Source organism: Prunus avium, chromosome 8 (genome assembly GCF_965620075.1).
Source record: "Prunus avium chromosome 8, drPruAviu1.hap1.1, whole genome shotgun sequence".
Lineage (NCBI taxonomy): Eukaryota > Viridiplantae > Streptophyta > Magnoliopsida > Rosales > Rosaceae > Prunus > Prunus avium.
This window is the reverse complement of record NC_142291.1, coordinates 1,180,347-1,206,043: the sequence shown is the minus strand read 5'-3', so window position 1 is coordinate 1,206,043 and position 25,697 is coordinate 1,180,347. Positions and strand designations below refer to the sequence as shown.

The 25,697-nt window shown below is 36.5% G+C and overlaps 2 pseudogenes across 2 annotated transcripts; one reads left to right on the top strand and one right to left on the bottom strand.

Moving 5' to 3' along the window:
* Positions 1-10,342: 10,342 nt before the first annotated feature.
* Positions 10,343-12,647, bottom strand: LOC110744986 (2-oxoglutarate-dependent dioxygenase 19-like; annotated as a pseudogene). The gene is made up of 4 exons (XR_015826636.1): positions 12,361-12,647; positions 11,362-11,585; positions 10,841-11,171; positions 10,343-10,635 (listed from the first exon to the last, which is right to left on the bottom strand). The product of XR_015826636.1 is annotated as a 2-oxoglutarate-dependent dioxygenase 19-like (transcript).
* Positions 12,648-21,799: 9,152 nt separating this feature from the next.
* LOC148291096 (disease resistance protein RPM1 pseudogene) lies at positions 21,800-25,083 on the top strand (annotated as a pseudogene). The gene is made up of 2 exons (XR_015826139.1): positions 21,800-24,569; positions 24,822-25,083. The product of XR_015826139.1 is annotated as a disease resistance protein RPM1 pseudogene (transcript).
* The last annotated feature ends 614 nt before the right edge of the window (positions 25,084-25,697 follow it).

Here is a 25,697-nt window from a genome sequence, read left to right as displayed (position 1 = left end):
TGTTGAAGTGAGTCTCCTAATTAATTAAGGAGATTTATTTCCTTGATTAATTAAGGGATTTACTTTCCTATTTTATAGATTTATTTCCTTGGTTAATTAAGGGATTTACTTTCCTATTTTATATAGTTGTCAAATCATTATATAATTAGGAAATACTTTCCTAATCCTTTTCTATATCTAATTCCTTGTAAAGTACTCATGTAAATTCTTATATATACCTCCTTATGGAGAAGAATAAAAATAAGAACCTAACATATTCAAACTCATATTCATATTTTAGCATGGTATCAGAGCAATCGATCCTCGGTTGTCTCTAAATTCTCATATCAAAATTTCTCCTCCCCTCCTCTTCAAGGGGGGGAGGGGGAGTGAAAACGGATCTGTTTTTTTTTATCATGGAGATTTTGCCTCTTTCTTGACTCCGACATACCCTTCTCTTCAGGGGGAGAAGAGAATTGAAGAGAAGTTTCTATGTCCTTAGCCGTATTCACAGGGTTTCTGTGTCCTTTAGCCGTGTTCACAGGGTTTCTGTGTTCTCTAAATCCTCGTATCATCGTATCGCATTCCTCATATCCTCGTATCGTATCCTCGTATCCTAAATCAAATTCCTTGTTTCAGATTCAGATCTGAATCCCGAAACCCTGAATCCTGAAACTCTGAACCCTGAATCCTGAAGCTCTGAATCCTGAATCCTGAATCTCGAAACCCTAAACACACCCCGAAACCCTAAACACACTCTGAATCCTGAATCCTGAATCCTGAATCCTGAATCCTGAATCCTGAATCCTGAATCCCGAAACCCTAAACACACCCCGAAACCCTAAACACACTCTGAATCCTGAATCCTGAATCCCGAAACCCTAAAACACATCTTTTTTATCTTATTCTTAAATCCTTCCGCTGCCATGGATATCGTTTCCAAAACCACCGAATCCACTTTCTCATATTTTAAAAAAAAAATAAAAAAAATCAAATCAAATCAAATCAAATCAAATCAAATCAAATCAAATCAAATGGTCGGTCGCCAGTGGAAAGCGACCGGCCCCCCCTTAGTTCTTCGAACACGGAGAATCTGCTTCAAAACTTCCAGTCGCCAGTGGAAAGCGACTGGTAGTCAGAGAAGCTGTTTCAAACCGACCGGTCCCCAAAATCCTGCGACCGGTCACCAGAGGAAAACGATCAATTTTCTCCATGCTGTCAAAATCAGGAGGAGGAAATTGAACCGTCTTATGAGATTTTGTCCGCTTCAGCTCCAGTACCACACCAATCACCTGCTGAGGACGTCATTCAGAAGGCACATAGCCTGCACATCAGATTCCAAAAAAAGGAAGAATCGTGGTAAACCTCCAGTTCACTACGAAGCAGATCTTAATGCAAAGGGGAAATATCCCATCAACAATTATGTATCCCTCAACAGATTATCAGAGTCACGGGTACACTTTGTGAAGCAGTTAGCCGACATACCTGTTCCCAACAGTGTAACTGAAGCACTAGAAGACCAAAAATGGGAAGAAGACATGAATGAAGAAATGCGAGCTATCCAGAAGAATGGCACATGGGCACAATGTGTCTCATAGGAATGCAGTTGATCGAATCTTAAGACTCACAAAAGCATGCGGTCAATCCTGATGTTCTACTTTTCATATGTCCTCTCAAAAATTCGCGTGGATTATCGACTTGGGTGCTACGAATTTCATGACTCACTTACCAAGTTGGGCATTTGACGTATATGCACCAACTTGAGGAGGAGTGTTGAAGTGAGTCTCCTAATTAATCAAGGAGATTTATTTCCTTGATTAATTAAGGGATTTACTTTCCTATTTTATAGATTTATTTCCTTGGTTAATTAAGGGATTTACTTTCCTATTTTATAGATTTATTTCCTTGGTTAATTAAGGGATTTACTTTCCTATTTTATATAGTTGTCAAATCATTGTATAATTAGGAGATACTTTCCTAATCCTTTTCTATATCTAATTCCTTGTAAAGTACTCATGTAAATTCTTATATATACCTCCTTATGGAGAAGAATAAAAATAAGAACCTAACATATTCAAACCCATATTCATATTTTAGCACTCTAACATACAAGTCCACTCCATCCTTTCCAACTTTCCAGCATGTAATGAGCTGCTTCTATTAAAATATATTGCCTTTGAAATTGAGTTATGAGTTTAAGCTTTTAATATGATTTGTGAAATCTTTGCTACTAAATTTGAAGACTTTTTCAACATTTGCTACCAGATAGATAAATAACATGAGAGTATAATAAGTTATCAAGAAGCAAACAAAATGAGCAAAGTGAATGAATATGGTTCTGTGGATTCAAAGTCAGCAATCGAGCATAATATTCAAAGTCAACATACAACTCACTCTTGATGATAAAAATTAAAGACTTTCAGCAGTAAAAGCTATAGGAATTTTTCAATCAGCCAAGCTGGAGTACAAACAACAACCCCATCGGAAATAAAAAAGTGCAAACAACACAACCTCCTTCAATCTCCAACATTATTACATATGCAAACCAGCAGATGCACAAAGAAGACCAGTCTTTCCATCTTCACACAAAGACATCTTTGTCTCAGTCTGTTACGTATTTGCAAATTCAGATATCATTTTCCATTTGCTGTGCTCAAAATACAATTTCAAATCACTGAAATTTCTTGCACATTGGAGGAACTGCCACTGCCAGCTGAAATCGTCACTTGATTCATTTGGCTCATCTTTCAACCTTTTCTATACTCAAATTCGTTCTTCCATTGTGAGCAACTAGTTTGGATACAAGGCTAATATGGCCATACCAACAGACTTCTTGATCGGCAAAATTGTGACCATTCTTGAGAAAGAAGCATCCTCCATAGGCGGTGTTCGTGATAAAATTGATGACATCAAGCAGGAGCTTGTAAGGCCATCCCCAATGGTTGGGGCTCTAAAAAGGTTTTATAGAGCCCCATTTAGAGCTCCGATGGAATCTTTGGGGCTCTAAAGGAATCTCTCCCACAATGGGAGGCCCTATATTCATGGCGGGCTCTATATTTTTTTTATGATGTAATTTGATTTACTTGGTGTTTTTTTTTGGTTAACTATTTTACTTTAATGTTTGTTCATGTTATGTTAGTTTTTTTTTCCGTGAACATTTCAACCCAAAAAAAATCAAAATTTGGACAAAATTTGGAAATCAACATTTTATTTCATAGATACGATACAACATGGTTAAATTAAAACAAGATGCATAACATTACTACTACAAAAAACACTTTGCGCGATGAAATTTTGGTCGCGCAAGTTCTGTCGCGCAAAGATCGTAAAGAAAGGTTTTGCGCGACGAACTATAACAACTTTGCGCGACGAATACTAACGTCGCTAAAAGATACTTTGCACGACGAATTATAACTACTTTGCGCGACGAATAGTATCAACTATGCGCGACGAATATTAATTACTTTGCGCGACGAATAATATTATTTTGAGCGACGAAAGTTAACGTCGCGCAAATACACTTTGCGCGACGAATCCTAATGTCGCGCAAATCTTTGCACGACGAAATATTCAATTTTTTTTATTTTTTATTTTTTAAAATTTTTTAATTAAAATTAACTAGTTTAATAGTTTGCGCGACGAAATATTTTGTCGCCCAAGGTTTTTGACATTTTGTTTTATTATTTCTTTTATATCAATTTCATTATATTAATTTTTCAAATTTTTACTTTTTAAATTTAATTTAATTGTATGATTTTTTTTTAATTACTTTAATTTAAATTGACATATTCAAAATAAAATTACATACGAAAAATAGTGGTCAAATTATCCAATATATATAATATTCAAAATGTACACATAAATTAACAAAGTACAATAATAAAATCTACAAGCCTATTGTGGTGGTAGTGGCGGAGGATATGTTTCGATAGCGTCCAAATCCTCAACTTTAGCCGTCAAAGTCTTGACGATTCCCTACAAAAAAAACAAATATTGTCAAATAACAACAAAATAACAAAAAATTGGCATAAACTCAAAACTAACTCCAAAAACACATATTAATGAAGAAAAAAAATTAAACTTTGGAGAGAATATACCTTTTGGCAAGATTTTGAGTGAGTGAGAATGAGAGGGAGAAGTGAGTGTGAGAGAATAGAGAAGATAGTGAGAGAGAGATGAAAGAGTGAGTGAGAGTGAGAGATGATGAAAAGAGAGATAAGAGAGTGAGTGAGAGTGAGAGATAGTGAAGAGAGAGATGAGAGACTAAGTGAGAGGAGTGAGTGTGAGAGAAAGGGTAGGATTTGGGGAGAAGGAAAGAGAGAGGAGAGGTAAGAGTAGAAGACATTGAGAAAATGGTGGAGGTGTTATTTTGGTTTTAAAAACCGTATCACTTTGCGCGACGAAACAATATATTGGTCGCGCAAAGTCTCGAAATTTTTTTTAAAAAAAAATTCCCATTTTTGTTGCGCGCCCAAATTTTTAGGGTTTTGCGCGACGAAATTTTGGTGGCTCAAAGTTTTGCGCGACCACAATATTCCCGCTTCCCATTTTTGGTACCCGCCCAAATTTTTCGGGTATACTTTGCGCTACGAACGACTATATATTGGTCCCGCAAAGTCGTAATTTTTTTTTTTTAAAATTCCCATTTTTGGTACCCGCCAAATTTTTAGAGTATACTTTGCGCGACAAACTACTATATATTGGTCGCGCAAAGTTGGAAAAAAAATTTCGCATTTTTGGTACCTATATTTTGGTCGCGCAAAGGTGGAAAAAAAAATTAAAAAAAATTTCGCATTTTTGGTACGCGCCCAAATTTTTCGGGTATACTTTGCGCGACGAATGACTATATGTTGGTCCCGCAAAACTTTGCGCGACGAAGTAGTATTCGTCCCACAAAGTAGTATTTTTTTTTTTAAATTCCCGTTTTTGGTACTCGCCAAATTTTTAGAGTATATTTTGCGCGACGAACTACTATATATTAGTCGCGCAAAGTCGTAAAAAAAAAAATTTTAAAAAAATTCTCATTTTTGGTACCCGCCCAAATTTTTAGAGTATACTTTGCGCGATGAATTATTATATTGGTCGCGCAAAGTCTTAAAAAAAATTTAAACCTACTAATAAATATATATACTATTCAATTTCTTAAGTGTTATACGTACAAAATAAACAAATTTAAAGCTACTCAACGATCCAACCGTCAAACTTATTTGTTTATACTTCGAGATCGTATACGCCAAAATTTGGAAAAAATAAACATTAAGAGATCAAGTAATGGGACAAAACATTTCGACAGTTATAAAAGAAAAATCAAGATTTAACGGTTATTTCAACTCTGATTTTGATGATTTTTTACAGCTACACTCCTTGACCCTATATGAATACATTGACTGCATTCGATCGTCAATTTAAAATATTGACACTAGTGGATACCACAAAATCTTATGTTATATTTAATGAAAGTATAAATAAACTCTTAATTGTTAGTGAATATATTGTTTTGATGGCATACACATTCTATGAAACTAGTTTCAACGATCCAACTATCAAACTTATTTGTTTACACATCGAGATCATATACGCCAAAAATCGGGAATTTTTTTTTTCAGAGATCAAGTAACGGGACAAAACATTTTGATGGTTATAAACGAAAAATCAAGATTTAACGGTTATTTCAACTCTGATTTTGATGATTTTTCACAGCTACACTCCTTGACCCTATATGAATACAATTACTGCATTCGATCGTCAATTTAAAATATTGACACTAGTGGATACCACAAAATCTTATGTTATATTTAATGAAAGTATAAATAAACTCTTAATTGTTAGTGAATATATTGTTTTGATGGCATACACATTCTATGAAACTAGTTTCAACGATCCAACCATCAAACTTATTTTTTTACACATCGAGATCATATACGCCAAAAATCGGGAAATTTTTTTTTTCAGAGATCAAGTAACGGGACAAAACATTTTGATGGTTATAAACGAAAAATCAAGATTTAACGGTTATTTCAACTCTGATTTTGATGATTTTTTACAGCTACACTCCTTGACCCTATATGAATACAATGACTGCATTCGATCGTCAATTTAAAATATTGACACTAGTGGATACCACAAAATCTTATGTTATATTTAATGAAAGTATAAATAAACTCTTAATTGTTAGTGAATATATTGTTTTGATGGCATATGTATTCTATGAAACTAGTTTCAACGATCCAACCGTCAAACTTGTTTGTTTATACTTCGAGATCGTATACCCTAAAAATCGAAAAAAATAAACATTCAGAGATCACGTAATGGGACAAAACTTTTCGATGGTTATAAACAAAAATCACGATTTAACGGTTATTTTAACTCCGATTTTGATGATTTTTTACAGCTACACTCCTTGAACCTATATATGAATACAATGACTCAATTTGATCTTCAATTTAAAATATTTACACTAGTGGATACCACAAAATCTTATGTTGTATTTAATGAAAGTATAAATAAACTCTTAATTGTTAGTGAATATATTGTTTTGATGGCATACGCATTCTACGAAACTAGTTTCAAAGATCCAACCGTCAAACTTGTTTGTTTATACTTCGAGATCATATACGCCCAAAATCGGAAGAAATAAACATTCAGAGATCAAGTAATAGGACAAAAAATTTCGACGGTTATAAACGAAAAATCACGATTTAACGGTTATTTCAATTTCGATTTTGATGATTTTTTACAGCTACACTCTGTGACCCTATATGAATACAATGAACCAATTTGATCGTCAATTTAAAATATAATACATTAAAAATATTATATTTTCTAACAAAATAATTATTTTATTTTATTTATTTTTATTTTTGTAAAGACTTTGCGAGACGAAGTTTATAAATTCGTCGCGCAAAGTCATGCAAAGATTTTTATAAAAAAAAATTATTTTCTTTATTTTTGTAAAGACTTTGCGCGACGAAATACACTTCGTCGCGCAAGACTTTGTGCACCGAATTTCATTGTTTCGTCGCGCAAAGTCATGCAAAGATTTTTACAAATAATTTTTTTTATTTTCTTTATTTTTGTAAAGACTTTACGAGACGAACCACACTTCATCGCGCAAAGGTTTGTCGCGCAAAGTGACTTTGGGCTAGTTTGGCATTGCTGTGCTTTTAAAAAAAACTGCTTCTGCTGTGCTGCAAAAATAATCAGCTGTGAAAAAAATCAGTTAGGCGTTTGGTAAACTATATTTGAAAAAATGCTGTGAGTAATCAAAGTGTTTGGCAAATTTTTATTAGAATTGCTTTTAGTGTGTATAATGACAAAAAAGGACATGAATCATGATGAAATTATTTGTTGTTTTCTTATTTCTTTTTCTACTTTAAAAAAAAAAAAAAACCCATTTACTCTACATTTTTTTTATATTTTTAATTTACACTTTTTGAGTCAGAACTTTTTCGTCTCTTTGCATCTCTTTTTTTTTATTGGGAACCCCTTTTTTGGTTTCCAGATCTCTGCATCTCTTTCTGCTACTCCATTTTCATCTTCTTCTTCTCCTCCATTTTCATCTTCTTCTTCTCCTTTCTCCTGTCATCTGCTTCTTCTTCTCCTTTCTCTCTGCACTTTTTTTTTTTCAAAATTTTTCTCTTCTACTCCTTGTTCTATTTTTCTCCCTTTGCCCAGAGAGGTCGTCCTCCTTGCACGGTCGTCATCGTCGTCTATAATCCAAGCTGTGGAGTCTTCGTCGTCTGTCATCGCTGTCATCGTCGTCTGTCATCGCTGTCATCGTCGTCTGCCATCAGTGCTTGTCTGTCATCGTCGTCGTCTACAGCCCATGGTCGGAGGTTGTGGTTGTGGTTGGAGATTGGGTGGCGTTTGTTGCAGAAGACGAATAGAAAAAGGGAGGTTGTGGTTGTGGCTGGAGCTTGGGTGGGATTTGTTGCAGACGACGAATAGCAAAAAGGAATGAAGAAGAAAATGGGAGTCTGCAGAATGGGGAAGAAGAGGAGTTTGCGTTGCTTGATTGTATTGGAGGGACAATGACTGTCTATTTGAAAAATAAGTGAGGGCATTATGGGAAAGTAAAACATTCATTAAAACCACCGGTTAAATTTTTTTTAAAGCAGCTTTTAAAAGCTGGGTTATGCCTGCTTCGGAAAAACAGCGATCATTGACCGCGATTTTAAAAAAAAGCTGATTTCTGATGTTTACCAAACACCATGGGTGTGCCAAATTTTTATTAAAGCTGCTTTTTTAAAAATTTCAGCGGGGCCAAACGCCACCTTTGTGCGACGATTTGTGTTTCGTTGCGCAAAATTTAGTCGCGTAAGACTTTGAGCGACGAAGTTTCATTTTCGTCGCGCAAAGTCACTTTGAGCGACGAATTGTGTTTCGTCGCGCAAAATTTGGTCGCGCAAAGGGTTTTTTTTACTAGTGTTAATTTTATATTTAAATTGTGTGTTTAGAATTCAATAACTAAATTGCAATGTCCTTGCAATTTAGAGTTGTGTGTTTAGAATTCAATAACTAAATTGCAATGTTCTTGAATTCAATCATTTCATTAAGTTAAACAAACTAGAACATTTTTAAAATAATAAAACAAAGTATAATGGAGTTTAAATAATAAAACAAAGTACAATGGAATTTAAATAATAAAACATTAAAAAAAAAACTAAATTGCATGCATGGAAATATGGCCGTTGCCTTTGAAAAAGTGGTATGACAATATGGCTGTTTACACAGCTTTTGAATAATTGATTTAGCATGCTGGGTCAGCTGCTATTGACAAAATAAAAAAATGGCAAGTAGGCTTTGTACAATCGCATGGCAAGTGAGAGACTTGCAGAAAGTGGGCTGCAGCTTTTTTTCTAGCGGGACCCACCCGGTTTCAAGGGCTTCAACCAAGCACATACATTTAGCTACTACTCCGGTTGGGCTTTAAGTTTTAGAGCCCTAAATTTGCACTATTGGGGATGCCTTTTTAAAGAGAGTTTGTATATATAGGAGCCTTGTGGTGGTTGAGCCCCAAATAGAGCCCCCACTGGGGATGGCCTTAGAGCAATGTCTTATTTAAATACTCTGCACATAAAGTGTAGCCCATTCGGAGGGGATGCTAAATATGAAGTAAGTGAAAGTCTTGGTTGCCTATGGTTATCTCAAGAATATAGTTGTCAAGTTATTAAATTTTTGTGTTTTTTCTTGTCTTAATTTCTACTCATCTGGGTTTGATATGGGATACTGGAAAATGCAAAATCTTGCGTTTATTGGCCAGCTTACAGAGGTAACCATAAAGCTCTCTAATGGGACTAATGAAATTGAGTTTGCAAGGTATATTCTTGAGCATGCTCAGAATTTGAAGGTGATTGATCTTTTTGAAACCCATCAATCAGATGTTGTGGCAGATTTGGTAGGGAAAAGCAAGATCAAATCCAATGCCAAAGTTTTTATTCGGGAAAGTTTTGTACAATGAAAAAGGGAGAACTTTTTATATGTTGGAGAGAATTTTATGTATGTAGTAACCTTATTCTGGATGCTAGAAGGGCATTTTGTCATTGCTATATTTAAATTTTCTTGTTTACTGGTCGTTGTCGTTGTCGTAAGTTGTAACCTTGTTGTGGAGGTGCTGGATTTACACCATGTAGACAGCCAATTTGTTTTACTTTGGGGTTATATCCTATCTGAGTCAAAATAGTTTCATCTCAGGTTTCAACCAAGTAGAGCTTACTTTTTCTTTAAGACTTCCATGAAGCAATGCTCAACCTTGCTCAAGTTTTATTCTTGTTCTGCTTTTAAGTCCTAGCGGGTAACTCCTGCCCTTATCACTACGCTAACTATGCCAATAATATTTGTCCCTACGAAAATTCTCTCTGCTATACAGAATTTTCTCCAAAAATTTTAGTGCATTTTATTTTGCAGACTCATAACTAATCCATCTTTCTTCAACATAGTTATCCAACCCAATACAATTCTAGGCACCATACTAGCGTCATATGTTGGTGGGCGATTCAATCAGTCTCTTAGCTGGAAGGTAAGATGGGTGCTTCATTATAAAGATAATTTGAACTAGAAATCTGCAGTAACGATTCAAAACATTCTCTGACACCACTTGAAAACTAACTTCTGTGCTCAATATGTTATCGGTAGGTTATGAGAAAAAGATAATCAGTGCACATAAATTAGAACATTGATTTATTGATTCCTGTCACTTATTTCACACTAACTACCAACATTTCATAATATCTATTAGGAAATACAAATTTATTCAGACAACACAGTAATGAACCCCACACAACTGAAATAACATTTTGAACCACATGACATATATGCTTACTGCAGTTTCTATAACTACAAATTTTGAACCAATTACTTGTACTTGTTCAAGTTTATTGACACCCCGCAATTTAACTGTCTGCAGATCAAGCTTTTAAAGACGAATTTGTTCAATGCTAGATTGGACATCGATCTCATCGGAGCCATTAGCTTGTAAGGATTGCTTGTAGGTCATTCCACGATATGCAGGTGGGTGAGAGTCATCCACAAACTCTGGTGCTGGGCTCACAAATGCATCCAATGAAGGTCCATGAAGTACACTGAGATCCTCTTCACTTTGTTGTTGTCCACAACCACTCGGTGAACATGGCTCTTGTATTTCCCATTTGTCAATATCTAAATCAAGACAATTAGTAAGTACTAGGGAGCCTTCACTCCAGAATCATTTTGATCTCTTTTTTTTTTAGTTGGATGAATTCTCTACTGGTTAATTATCCGAAAGAAAATTGTATTTCGCTCATAGTGAAGTTGGATATAACAAAAACATCATTATGAAGATATAAGTAAAGATATAACAAACTATTAAGGGATAGAGTTGTACCTCAAGATGGTCCCCAAGGTTTATAAAAATGGCATTAGGGGGAATATTGACATTGATGCAGTTTCCATCATTGGAAAATACTTGTAGGCCACCATTCACATCTTGAATGAGTGAAACAAAGAAGCCAGGATCAGTATGGTCAGGTAGACCAATGGAACCTTTTGATTTGAAATTTGGAGGGTAGAGGTTCATGGCAGACACATCAAAGCCCGTTCCAAGCTTAAAAGCTTTTTCTATGTAGCATTCTTCAAATCCCAAGGCTTTTGACACTGCCTTTCCCAAACCCTGTACTACCTCTCGCAATCCCTTGAAATACTCTTCCATGGACTCACTGTTGAAAACAAAAACAAAAACAAAAAATTTACCTGGCACCATTAGAATATGCCCGACACTGCGGATCTTGACCATATTTATCCTTGTCTTGACAAGGGTTAAAATATCTTACTTCTGGATTTTCCTTATATTGATTTACTCGAATAATAGAGAATATCTTAATATAGTAGATAAATTAAATCATATACCTGAAACCAGCTGGTTTAGTAGGGCAGTGATACTGGGGATGCGCAATGATTTTGAGATATTCCCTATTCTCTCCAGGAGAAGATCGTAAGCCCCATCGAATTCTATCTGTTGGATTCTTTTTCTCGTACTGCTTTCGGCTCTCTATCTCCGTTGGATTAAAGAAGTCAGAAATTCCTTTGAAAACACCCTCAAACACACTATCGGATATGCCATGGTTTACCAGCTGAAATGTAATGAGTTCAATACTTAATTCAGAGCATAACAATTTGTAATATCATACAAATAATAAAAAAAAACAATGAACATATTGCATGCCAAATGAAGAAATGAAATGAAATATTTCACATGTTCAATGTCAAAGAAGATTTCAATTCCAGTTTAGGGAAATACTCTATATGGATCTACTTGGATTGATACTTCAGATCCAAGGTATGAAATCTAACTGAAACTTCACTAGTTCATATTTTCTCTAATATTTTTGGGTCATGTCGGCTTGTATTAGAGTTAATCCGATCAATTACGGAATTAATAGAAATTGAACCTTTAAGTTCATTTTTGTAGAGAAATAAGCAAGAAACTTAACTTGATAAAGATATTGGAGATTTGTGGTCAAACTTTCTAACATAAAATGTTATGTTGTCAAACTATAATCGTCATTAAATAGTCCAAATTTAGACAAGAGAGCATTTCCTACAACATCGGACAAGAAAAATTTTGCAAAATATATAACACTATTTTTCTCACTCATATGCCATTAGCACATGATCCCGTTGGCCCCAGATTGTAATATTGTTAAAATAGTTATAAAAATATAGAAGAAGTACAGAATAAATAAATAAAAGCAATAAAATATTAAGGAAACGAGTAACCCTATTTGGTATTTTCATTTTATGATTAAAGTACGAAACTAAAAATACTAAAAGGAAAGTTTTGGCATTAGTTAGGATATGTATAAAAGCAGAGAAAAAGCCTGTCAAAACGAAAAGAAACAAGCATACATAGAAGAAGCCAAAGTCCTTGCAGACATGGCCTATGTATTCGAGGGCTTTGGATCGTTCATCAAGATCATCAGAGAATAACATGAAGTAATCAACGGTGGGGATCTCAACATCATCAACAACCGCAATGGAATCATGAGGTTTGATGATGGATGAGTCAATGGAGTGAAGGGAGAGGATAGGGTTTGGTTCAAAAGGCCTGTGGTTAACAAGAACTGGAGCTGTCTCAGCCATTTTGTTTGGGTGTTTGGAGAGGTAGAAAGATTGAGTTGATCTTAACAAGGAAGAGCAATATGGGAGACAAGGAGATTAGTTTTGCATGCATTGATGCGAATACGTTCCTCCAATTTATAACGAGAATATATGGGACCCCCTGGCTAGAAAAAAAAATATATTTTACGCAAAAGTATAAACTAATAATCTTAGTTAGACCAGTTTATTTGAGATGCCTATTGTCACGGGACGAGCGTGCGACGCGGCGCGGCGGAAGCAAATCACAGATTTCGCTCGCACAAACGCTCCCGTGCGGCCCAGGATCCCTTCGAATCCCAGTCAGCCTTCTCCCCACTTCATGACTCTCACAACTCCGCGAGAGGTTCACCATCATGTGTCGTCTCCCATAGGCGCCAAGCCCTATGGCTAGACAACGAGTCACACTTCCTTGTGACAACACAATCACCCCGCATCCGGCAACGAACCCTCGACGCCCATACATCAAGCGTTGCATAAGACACGTCAACTGCATCGACCACGTCGCATGCCAAACTCGTGGCTCGCTCATGTCCAAGTCGAGACATGGCGATCCAACACACCATCGGTTTACCCACACTTCTGTCGGTCATCCGTTAGCAACCACGATAGCCCACATCCTCAAGCTATCCACGCAAGCTGTCACGCTCGCATGTCGCCCAAGCCTTGGCGACATATGTATTCCGAATGTCCCACATAACCATCTATGCTTTGCATGGGGTCGCAACCCATGCGTACCGGCATCCGAATATCTTCCTTCCATCTTGGACAAGGCCGAACCCAAGCCAAGTCCATCGAGTCTCGTCAAATGCCTCGCTAGCCGACGGCATAGCGAATGCCATACGTTGACCTCACTCTTTCCAACGATGCGCAATACGAACGGCCCCGCGTGTTCGTACTGTCCTCGGGAAGTCCTTTCCCTCGGAGACATAGATTATCCTTCAACAATCTCATGCCCGCCCTTATGACAACCTCCAATGTCATAAGGATGCTCGCTTAGTGCCACAAGGGTGTAAGCACCAGGGGTGGTGGAGAGCATGACACCATGTCACCCCCTATATAGCATTTTATGCATTTAGCCTTCTGCCAGGAGGAAACATCACCTATGCACGAGGAGTCATAATTGGGCATAACTTCTTCGTACGAACTCCGAATGGCGAACCGTCAGTTGCATAGCGTGTATCTCGTCATTACGAACATCTTTCGTGTTCTGAGTTTCTTCAGGTTCCTCCCGTAACCTTCCGAAATACCCAAAATACCCCTCACACGCACAACCCGGCCAACACCAACCATTCTAGCTCTTAAGTCCTTGCCCCTTCCACACTTGGACTACCTCATAAGCGCATGGATGTCCCAACGGAGTCACGAAAGCACACGCTCAAGTGCGATCCGTGACACTATTGAGGGTTAAAAAGAGAAAAAATATCGAACTAGGGTCACATTAATCCTATTATTTATTTTGTTTTAGTTAGTTACTACTAGAATCTTACCAAAGGATTAGATTTGAAATTATTGGGGCGGCAAGAAAATAATAAATTAGTTTTTGCGAGGAATATTTGCATTATGCTTGAGTCATGTTGATGACGTTTGCACTGCTTAATAAGTAAAATTGTTTGTTTGTGCATAGCAAAGCAAAAGAGTTTTGGGAAATCACCTTTTTTTACTGATTAGCATTTGGTTTAGTGGTATTTGTCTTCATTTAATAAGATTTTATTTTTGAATATATTCAAATATATTTGTGATGAGTTCGATACCTAGTTAATGATGGAATAGCCTTATTGCGGATGTATTAGCCCGTTGGGTATATTAACCTGTTGTAGATAGAGTATCTTGTCATTATTCTATCATTTGTCCCACTTTTTTTTTTTTTGCCCTTTTTCTTTCGGTTTCTACCTTCGCACGTGCGAGTGGTAATACCCCTCTAGCTACATATATATATTTAAATTAAAATGCTACATTTTTGTGTTCAGATGAGAGTATGGTAACATATTAATGTATTTTTTGTTTTTTTTTTTGTGAAACTAGAATATACTAATTTTTGTTGTTTGGGTACTGAAGATTGTTGTTGTACTTACCCAAAATTTAAGAAACAGCTAACGAAGGACATTATTTATTTGTGTACATATTCAAATATATCAACTAGTTCCTTTGTTTTTTAACTCAAGCTATAATTTAGGGAGCTAATTTTCACACTCTCTTTATTGGAAATTATATGTTCTCACTCCTCTTGTCCACTTACACTCCCTTTGTTGAAAATTATATGTTCCTACAACAAACCCAACCCCTAAAACATATAAAAAAGCCCAAAACACTCAATAGGGCATCAAAGTAATTTAATCTATCTACATATATAAAGCAAACGACACAGAATGGTAAAATATTTAAAATACTAGAAAATACTTTTGGTTAATGTAAACATTAAAGAGTTCGTTTTGTACGTTAGACTGTACCGACTAATTTGAGTCAATTGCTACCTTAGTTAAAATTTTACTGCAATGTATCACTTAAGCTAACTCAATTTGTTTTCTCCTCCAAAATGCCGCATGTGTTTCGCATGTCAGATTTTTAAAGGACCGTGTAATAATAGTCTTGTAATTAAATAGCCTTTCAAAAAGTATCACATGCAGTTGTTTGAGACGTTCAAGTAGGAAGAATTATACATTGCAACAAAGTTTTAGTTTAGGTAACAAATTGACTAAGCTTTTTCAATGAAAAATAATTACAACAAGACTTTAACCTTCTTATTATAATATGTTTTATGATGTGAGGAGTTGAATGGAGCATCTTTTCTTAATCATGAGTAGACAAATAGATGTATAGCATGGGATCGGCGGTGATCCCCGTAAACTTCACTGAGGCGGAGACCTACGAGTCTGCAGATATAAAAATCGGGTTCTACCGGGGCGACCACGGTGATGGGGAGCCGTTCGACGGGGTGCTGGGGTGCTGGCGCACGCTTTCTCCCCAGAGAACGGGAGGTTCCATTGGACGCGGCGGAATCCTGGGCCGTTGATTTCAAAAAGGACAAGTCGAAGGCGGCCGTTGATTTGGAGTCGGTAGCGACCCATGAGATCGGGCATGTACTTGGGCTGGCTCACTTCTCGGTCAAGGAGGCTGTGATGTACCCGAGTTTGAGTCCGAGGACCATGAAGGTGGACCTCAGGATTGATGACGTGGAAGGGGTCCAAGCTTTGTATGGGTCAAACCCTAATTTCAGGATTAGCTCCCTGCAGAGTGAAAATTCTTACAACCATGCTATACATATATTTGTCTACTCATGATTAAGAAAAGATGCTCCATTCAACTCCTCACATCATAAAACATATTATAATAAGAAGGTTAAAGTCTTGTTGTAATTATTTTTCATTGAAAAAGCTTAGTCAATTTGTTACCTAAACTAAAACTTTGTTGCAATGTATAATTCTTCCTACTTGAACGTCTCAAACAACTGCATGTGATACTTTTTGAAAGGCTATTTAATTACAAGATTATTATTACACGGTCCTTTAAAAATCTGACATGCGAAACACATGCGACATTTTGGAGGAGAAAACAAATTGAGTTAGCTTAAGTGATACATTGCAGTAAAATTTTAACTAAGGTAGCAATTGACTCAAATTAGTCGGTACAGTCTGACGTACAAAACGAACTCTTTAATGTTTACATTAACCAAAAGCATTTTTTGTATTTTAAATATTTCACCATTCTGTGCCGTTCCTTCGTTTATTTTTTGTCCACTTACACTCCCTGCTTTTCTGGCCCACCTAGTTTGACAAAAGAACAAAAAAATAAGGGTGGTGATTTTTCCACTCCCCTTTTGCCCACTTACATTCCCTTTTATTTTTAAATAGTTTTTAGGATTTAGGGAATGGGAGTGTAAGTGGGAAAAAAAGGAGTGTAGGAAAATCACCACCATTATTTTTTTGTTCTTTTTTTTTTTTGATGAGATCCAAGGGTGTCCACCGCCGACAGCAGTGACTAATCCCTTTCACCGTGAGAGCTCTCCAAAGCCTTTGGGCTAGAAAAGCCTTCTTAAGTCTTCATGTATGAGTATGGCTATGTGAGAGACAAATAATTTCAGAGTATCTCCTTTCAAAATTCTCTTGTTAACTTGTTTTTTCATTGATTTCCCACACACGTTGTTGCCAAAATAGAGCAGCACACATGTCGTTGCTAGATTAGCCTGATCTTGTTTGGATATATCTGTTTGTTTGGATGGATGATGGAGGATTTTCTTTAACCTCTTCTGGGGATTGTTAAAAGTACGTGTGGAAAATGATGGGGAGAATATGTTTTCTCATTATATCTTCTTTACAAGATTACAAAGGTATATATGCATGAGCTGGGGAAGGCTAATATCCACTGGCTAGGTTAAGAACCATTGACCAGTCTAAGGCCCAGTTTGGGATTGCTGTCACTTTAAAAAAAAGTTGTTTCTGCTGTGCTTTGAAAATAATTAGCTGTAAAGTAAAGCAGCTCCTTGTTTGGCAAACAATATTTTTAAAGTGTTGTTAGTACAAAAAGTAGGGTCAAAACCATTTGGTAAATTTTAATATAAAACTGTTATAACTGTGAATAATGGCTAAAATAGACATAATGTTGAAAGTGTTATGTGCTAATCATGTGGTGGTAGTGGTGGTGGTGGTGGTGGTGGTGATAAAGGTGGAGTTGGTGGTTGTGGTAGTGGTGGTGGTGGGGATGGCAGTTGTGGAGGTGGAGGTGGAGGTGGTGGTGGTGGACCAGGTGGGGGTGGGGGTTATGGTGGTGGTGGCGGAGGATGAGGATGTGGTGGTGGTAGTGGTTTTTGAGGTGGTGAATGTGGCGGTGGAGGTGGTAGAGTTGGATGTGGAAGGGAAGGTGGTGTCATTTTTTAAAATGAATAATGGTATTTTAGGAATTAAAAAATCCATTAAAGGCTCATCTCTGTTGCTTTTGAAAGCAGCTTTGAAAAGTAACCCAGAGTCTGCTTTTAAAAGCTGTTGTCAAAACGCCATTGCTTTTAAAATAATCAGGATATTTTATTTTTACCAAACACCTTAAATTGCTTAACTTTAAAGTGAAGCAGATTTTTGGCCAAAAAAAAAAATCCCAAACGGGGCCTAAGAGGTGTTGGCCAACACGCCACAACCTTAACTTCCGTGATTTAATCCCTAATTATAGGAAAACTCTAATTACAAGTAACAAGGTCAAGTCACCCTAAATTAAGGGAAACAAACGTGTAAATGGGACAACCACCAATAGCTAATCACAACTAGCAGCCACCAAGCCACCAATGCTTCCAATAGTATGTGTGTAATTCATTGTTTGGCAACTTAAGCACGGAACTTATTAAATGATAAGCAGAAAAAAATAAATTTGTGGAAATTGGGGATCGAGATTCCCAATTTTAATTTCCGACAAAAGAGGCGTCATTTCACAATTTCTAATGAGTATGAATTCTCGTTTCACTGTAATTTGTCATTTACAAAATTCGACATACATAAATCCAAATACTGAAATTATTTATTGCCATAAATTTAAGAATTCTTTGCAATTTTCGATTTCTTAATCCAAGAGAGGGTAATGAAATAGAAAATGATACTTCATCTTATTCATTCATTGAGGTAAAAACAGAAACACACCCAATTTAGACAGAAAGAATGCTACAAAAGGAAGGAACAACATATATAGACTAAATCAAGGGAGAAAATCATAGCATATGATGGAGGCAATTAACAGAACTTTCCTACCCATTGTATTCTCATATCTTACGATTTGTTTGACCTTATGGTCTTGTCTTGAGTTTAGTGGCCAGATCAGACCCATCCCACTCGAATTATATTCCTACCAAATTCACAATTTATATACATAGTGCATTTGACTATTCTATTTTTTTTTAATGAAGAAAAGTTTAGGGGGAGGGGAGGCTACCCCATCCCAGAGTCAGGGCATACCAAGGCCTCTTTGAGGACTGCATTTGACTACTCTTAAATCTGTGGCATTGCGTATTATACACACAGCTATGCATCATGCTAAATTACATCTTCCTTTCTAATTTGCAGGAACAACAAATGGTGATGCCTGGTCATCGTGAATCAAACTTGCAGAAAGAGTTGAACCGATACATTCCCACAGCTGCCGCCTTTGGAGGCATGTGCATTGGTGCTCTGACAGTGTTGGCCGATTTCATGGGTGCAATTGGTTCAGGAACGGGAATTCTGCTTGCAGTCACAATCATCTATCAGTACTTCGAGACATTTGAGAAAGAGAGAGCCAGTGAGCTTGGTTTCTTTGGTTTCTAGGCAATTTGTTGCAACTTGCCAGTAATGTTTGGTCTCCCTGACAATTTTGGTGTGGTGAGAGATGTAAGTAGGTTTTAACAGCGAAGTTCAAGATATTAGGCTAGTCTCGTATCACTCCTTTTTGAAGAAAATACAAAAGCAATAAACCTCTAAACATAGTGTTATATGGGATCTTTTCCCTTTTGCATTTCCGCCACTACCATGTTTCATTGTCAAGTATCGTTGGATCTATGTAACACTATCAGGTCCTATGGGAAGGATCTTTATGATTTACTTGTCTGAAATGTTTAAGGACACCTTTGAGAAGGAACTGACTGAATTTTGCTCATGTTCAAGACTCTTAGAAATTCCCTTGTACTAGCATGTTGTTTCTGTTATACAAATGATTTTGCCTTTTTCCGAAAACCTAATATCATTGTTTACAGGATTGCCTGCTTGGCTATGCAATTCTAATATTTTCTGTCATGAAAGTCCGTCGTCCCCATCTAAATTAATGTGTTGTTCTACCTAAGGGTGAGCATCAATTTGAAACCAATGATTTTTTACCAATCCAATCTTTTATTGGATTACAAATTTTACAATCCAATTCAATATAGTTGGATGTCAGGATCCAATTCAATCCGATCCAATGTACATTGGATTGAATTGAATGGATCGGATTGAATTGGATTGGATGATCAGTTTGTATGAAAAAATAATCATCACAAAAAAACTTCATAATCTTTCATTACATATAATACAAAATTCAATCTGATTAAAGATATGACATTAAAATATTAATTTTTAATAGAAATTAATATAATAATATATTTAATATGTTAATGTTTTTAATTTATTCGAAAATACGATTAATATATTAATGTGTATATTGGATTGGTTCGGTTTAAATTGGATTTTCAATTCTTGATCTGCCATCCGAACCTATCAAATTGGATTTCTATTTTTCTAATCCAATCCAGTCTGCCAATGTTGTTGAAACCAATGAAAATTGGATTGAATTAGATTGAATTGGTCAATTTCAGTGGATTAGTTTGGTTCCTGCACAGCCCTAGTTCTACTTTCTACAGTTTCTAAAATCACAATTACCTACCGTTGATTTAGTCATGGAGTTGGCGCACATTTTGGTTGATTGAAAGGCGACTGCGACAGTGCTTGTGTGTTGATTTGATAGTTACTGCTCCTCATTCTAATATCATCCTCGTAAAATATGAAACTGTCTAGGCATTTTATCATTGCCTTGAACATTTTATTGTTTATCAACAACATTGTGTTTTATTTACTTGGTCTCATTTATTGATTTAAGTGAAATTTTTTTCGTAAGTATGATATTTCAATTATGACTTATAAAATGATGGATTTAGATCACGGGATAAAAAAATGTCGAGAGGACCCAAACAAGTGGCTAATATCGTATTAACTTATTAACTGATTAGTCGCTTATGCTCTAGTGTTCGTCTTTAACGTTTATTTAATCCGACTTAAACATGCACCATATGTGAATTGAGATCTATTTGGCGCACTGCTCTGTATGAGAATGACATGTATGTTGACAATTTGACACATTATTTGATAAATAAAAAAAACCTCATCTAGAGTCTAGCATTTTTGGCTGGATATTATATCTTAGGGATATGAAAATTCACAAAACAAATACAATTAATTGCTACAATTCCATGACGAACTTGTCTTCTCGCCTGACCAAATATTTGTCAACAATCTCTGGAAGGATGACAAAAACGTAGCTACTGAATAAAACAACACCCCATCTGTTAAAATACATAAGTAAATAAAACACCACCTAGGCCATCAAACAAAAATCAAGTTCATACAGCACAACATATAGCTGCTTGGGTGAAAACCTTCAGTCTCCAACATTATCAACATGGCGGCTTTGATTAACAAGAAGGAAAAAAAGAAGATCAGTATTTCCATCTAAGCAAAAAGTGATCTTTGCGCCATTTTTCTACAATTTGATTCTGCAACAGATATTACAAACGAAACTGAAATATGATTATCAAATAAGTTAACCATACATGCATTATGCAGCTCACGAAACTGATACATGGATTTAGCTTTGCTTTTTGTAGCTCGAATTTTGAAAATGCAAATTTGTTTTCTCGCTTTGATTTTTAAAAAATATTCTCTAAAAACATTATATGAAAATGTTATAGACAGGCCCTAAGCAATTCCAAATGTGTAAACTTTTCGAAGCCTATATTTTAACCCAACTCATTCCTAAAGGGTGTTGTTATAATTTTTGAACCCTCATGGAGAGGGTGTTAGTGTAAATAACCCATTAAAGAAATTAGAAATCTTTTCTTAATCACACCAAATTGCAAATTTTCCCACACTTGTATTACTATATGAGACAAGTGGGTGGGTTAAATATTTGTTGGGGTTCTCTAACATACAAGTCCACTCCATCCTTCCAACTTTCCAGCATGTAATGAGCTGCTTCTATTAAAATATATTGCCTTTGAAATTCTTTGCTACTAAATTTGAAGACTTTTTCAACATTTGCTACCAGATAGATAAATAACATGAGAGTATAATAATTTATCAAGAAGCAAACACACTCTTGATGATAAAAATTAAAGACTTTCAGCAGTAAACGCTATAGGAATTTTTTAATCAGCCAAGCTGGAGTACAAACAACAACCCCATCGGCAAACAACACAACCTCCTTCGATCTCCAACATTATTGCATATGCAACCAGCAGATGCACAAAGAAGACCAGTCTTTCCATGAATTCACACAAAGACATCTTTGTCTCAGTCTGTTACGTATTGGCAAACTGAGATATCATTTTTCCATTTGATGTGCTCAAAATACAATTTCAAATCACATTGGAGGAGCTGCCACTGTCAGCTGAAATCGTCACTTGATTCATTTGTCTCAGCAACTAGTTTGGATACAAGGCTAATATGGCCTTACCAACAGACTTCTTGATCGGCAAAATTGTGACCATTCTTGAGAACGAAGCATCCTCCATAGGCGGTGTTCGTGATGAAATTGATGACATCAAGCAGGAGCTTGTAAGCATGACGGCATTCCTAAATGATGCTGAGGGCAAGAATGTACGCAGCGAAGGAGGGAGGATGTGGGTTGCAAGCGTCAGAGGCATGGCCTATGATGTTGAAGACATCATTGACGAGTTCATGTATCACATGTATGAGCAAGGATGTCATAAGGGCCGAGTTGCAAGGTGGCTCCACCAAACTATTCGCATTCCACAGAATGTTTGGTTCAGACGTCAAATGTCAAAGAAGTTGCGGAAAATCTCAAGAATGATTAAAGCCATTCCGGAGAGGAATCAGAGATACAGTGTCGGTGGATTAGAAGGAACAAGTAGTACTTGTGATGATGTAGGCAAAGGGATGCGGAACCAAGCGGAATCTTCTCTCTTTATTAAGGAAGATGAGCTCGTGGGGATTGAAAGAAAGAAGCAACTACTGATGAATGGAAAGCAACAGCAAACGCTTATCTCTGTGGTGGGGATGGGCGGATCAGGGAAGACGACTTTAGTTGCAAAGACCTTCAACGACGAAAGGGTCAAGAAACAATTCCACTGTTGTGCTTGGCTATCTGTTTCACAAACTTATGCAATTGACGACTTGCTTAGAAGCTTGATTAAGCAATTCCACGAAGCAAGGATGGAAAAGGTCCCTGCAGACATGAATTCCATGACATACAGAGAATTGCTACAGGTGCTGGTCAATTACTTGGGGTCTAAAAGGTACATGGTTGTATTGGATGATGTGTGGGATATCAAACTTTGGAAAGAAATGAGGATAGCACTCCCAAATACACAGTTTGGAAGTCGAATCATGCTTACTACTCGAAGAGAAGATGTAGCATCCTATTCTTTTGGAGTACAAAGTCATATTCACCACATTCAACCCCTCGAAAAGAATGATGCTTGGGAGCTATTCAGCAGCAAAGCATTCTCAGCTTACCAGAATAAATGTTGTCCACCAGATCTTCAATCATTGGCTGAGGAACTTGTAGAAAAGTGTGAAGGCCTACCTCTGGCAGTCGTGGCTTTAGGTGGTCTGATGTCTTCCAAGAAGTCATTAGAATGGATCAAAGTCTACAACCGCTTAAACTGGCAGCTAACAAACCATCCGTTGCTAGAGCCAGTGAAGAGTATCTTGTTGTTTAGTTTTGATGATTTACCATACCCATTGAAGCACTGTTTTCTATACTGTTCCCTTTTCGCAGAAGACTATTTGATTCGAAGAAAGAGGCTCATTAGGTTGTGGATAGCTGAAGGGTTTGTTGAAGATGTCAAAGGCGCCACATCAGAAGAAGTTGCTGAGAGCTATCTTATGGAGCTCATTTTCCGTAGCATGCTACATGTTGTTATGAGGAATGAAAGTGGAAGGCCCAAAGCATGTAAGATGCACGACCTTATGCGGGAGCTTGCTCTGTCTAAATCAGAAAAAGAAAAGTTTGGTGCTGTACATGATGGAAAAGAAGTTATGGACGAAGTTCAAGTGCGCCGCTTGTCAACTCAAACCACTGGAGGAGAAATTAAACTAGGCACTGGTATGGCACAACTTCGTACTTTTCTTGTGTTTGTTACTGACATGTCCTCATCCTCTTCCTCGAATACATTGCCTTCTGGATTCAAATTGTTGAGGGTGCTAGATTTGTAATATGTTCCAATTGATATACTGCCAAAAGAACTTGCATACTTATTCAATTTAAGATACTTAAATTTAAGGGGAACTCCAATTAAGAAGCTTCCTGAATCCATTGGACAGCTCCGCAACCTTCAAACTTTGGATATCATGAACTCAAAGATAGAGGCACTTCCAAGTGGAATTGCCAAGTTGCAAAACTTGCGCCATCTAATTATGTATCGTTACACTAAAGAACCTAATGGCTTCAGATATGTGAATGGGACAAGATCACCATCAAATATATGTATGTTGAAGAAATTGCAAGTTTTGACGTGTGTTGAATTAGAAGGAAACATTGTTAGACTTGTGGGTAATATGACCCAACTTAGAAGGATTGGAATTACGAATGTAAAAGAAAGAGACGAGATGGACCTATGTGCTTCAATTCAAAAGATGAAGCAACTTCACTACTTGTTTCTAATGACAAGCGATAAAGAGGAAGTTCTTCAAACAAACAAACTATGCTCACCTCCTCCCCACCTTCGAATGGTTATTTTGGTTGGCAAATTGGAAAATGTACCACGTTGGTTCTTTTCACTCCCGAACCTCACATATTTGTATCTGCATTGGTCTAGAATTGAAGAAGATTTACTACCTTACATTGAAGCACTGCCCAATCTGGGAAATCTTTCACTTCTTAATGCATATGTTGGCCGAGAGTTATGTTTCAGCAGAGGGTTTGAAAAGCTTACGAGATTGCATTTGTGTACTTGCCCCTTATTGAACAAGATAACTATAGAAAAAGGGGTGATGTCAAATCTCCAATCTTTATGGCTTGATAACTGCCCAGAGCTAAACACAATGCCACAGGGTCTTCAATACCTCACTAAACTAAAAGTATTGGCATTGGAGCATATATCAAAGGAACTTAAGTTTTCCATACGAGGAGGTGTGGATCGTGAAAAGGTACAACACATCCCTGAGATCTACCATTTTTACGAAACGTCACTGGGGATGTGTCGTGAAAGCTTGTCCTAGTTGTTTTGGAAGGAGGTATGTAAAGTTTTTTTTTTTTTGGTCTCCTTGTTTTTCCTTTTTCATTTTTTTACATATGCCTTGAGTTCCCTAACTTGCATCGTATAAACTATTCTAGTACGAACTGTTGTCTTGTTATCCACAAGTTTGTCTGTGTATTTTTGTCCATGGACTAAATACTAAGTCTGCAATAGTTAGTTTCGATAGCAAAAGATTTTTGTTTTGAAATTCTGTTTGATTATCATTTCGATTTTGTTGTTTGCCATTCAGAATCTAGTCTGAGACGGAAAGATTTTACCCAGTTGCGCCCAGAAGAACCCTTGCTTTCTTGTGCGAGGCTGCAAATCTTAATTATTTTCCATCACTATCTCAAGTTTTATTTGAAGCCATTTGATCATTAGTGAGTTTTGCTTTGAGACTATGGAATCTTATGTAATTTGATTCGTGGGTGTGTTTGCTATTTGATTATGTAATGCCTTAAGAAGCACTAATCAGTATCTAATGCTCAATTTGATTTTGAGAGTTTCCTATACTTGTACATTGATAATCATCTTCTGCTGCTCTGGAAAACTTTTAACAACCGTAGAACTTGAATTAAGTTAGGAGTTTAAGCTTTTAAAATTGTGATGTCATTAGAATTTGTGAGCAGAGTTTTTCAACATTCTTCTTTGCTACCGGATAAATAACATCAGTAAAAATGCAAAACAGGGGAATGGCGAAGTCACGGAGAAAATGAAAACCCTGCCTACTTCATTTCCATATAATTGAGCAAAGTGAATGAAAATGGTTCTGTGGATTCTCACTTTGCTTAGGCCCACCATGGAGCAATCATTACTTGTAATCAAAGTTTTGTAGGTGGAGAAGTGACATGCTGGTGGTTTTTGAGAAGATTAAGGATGAATCTTTACTAATGGCTGAGACAATTAAATTATTTAAGAATCTTGAAGAACTGTGATGGCTTTACCAAAGCAGCAGAATATGATTAATAATTGCAAGGATACCACAGGTGAGTGTTTGTTGTTGCATTGCATAATGAATTGTAAAAGTAATAATAATTCCAATAATGTTGGTAATAATAATTCTAACAATATTCAAACTCATTATATAAATAAATGAATAAATAACTCACTGTTAATGAGATTAAAA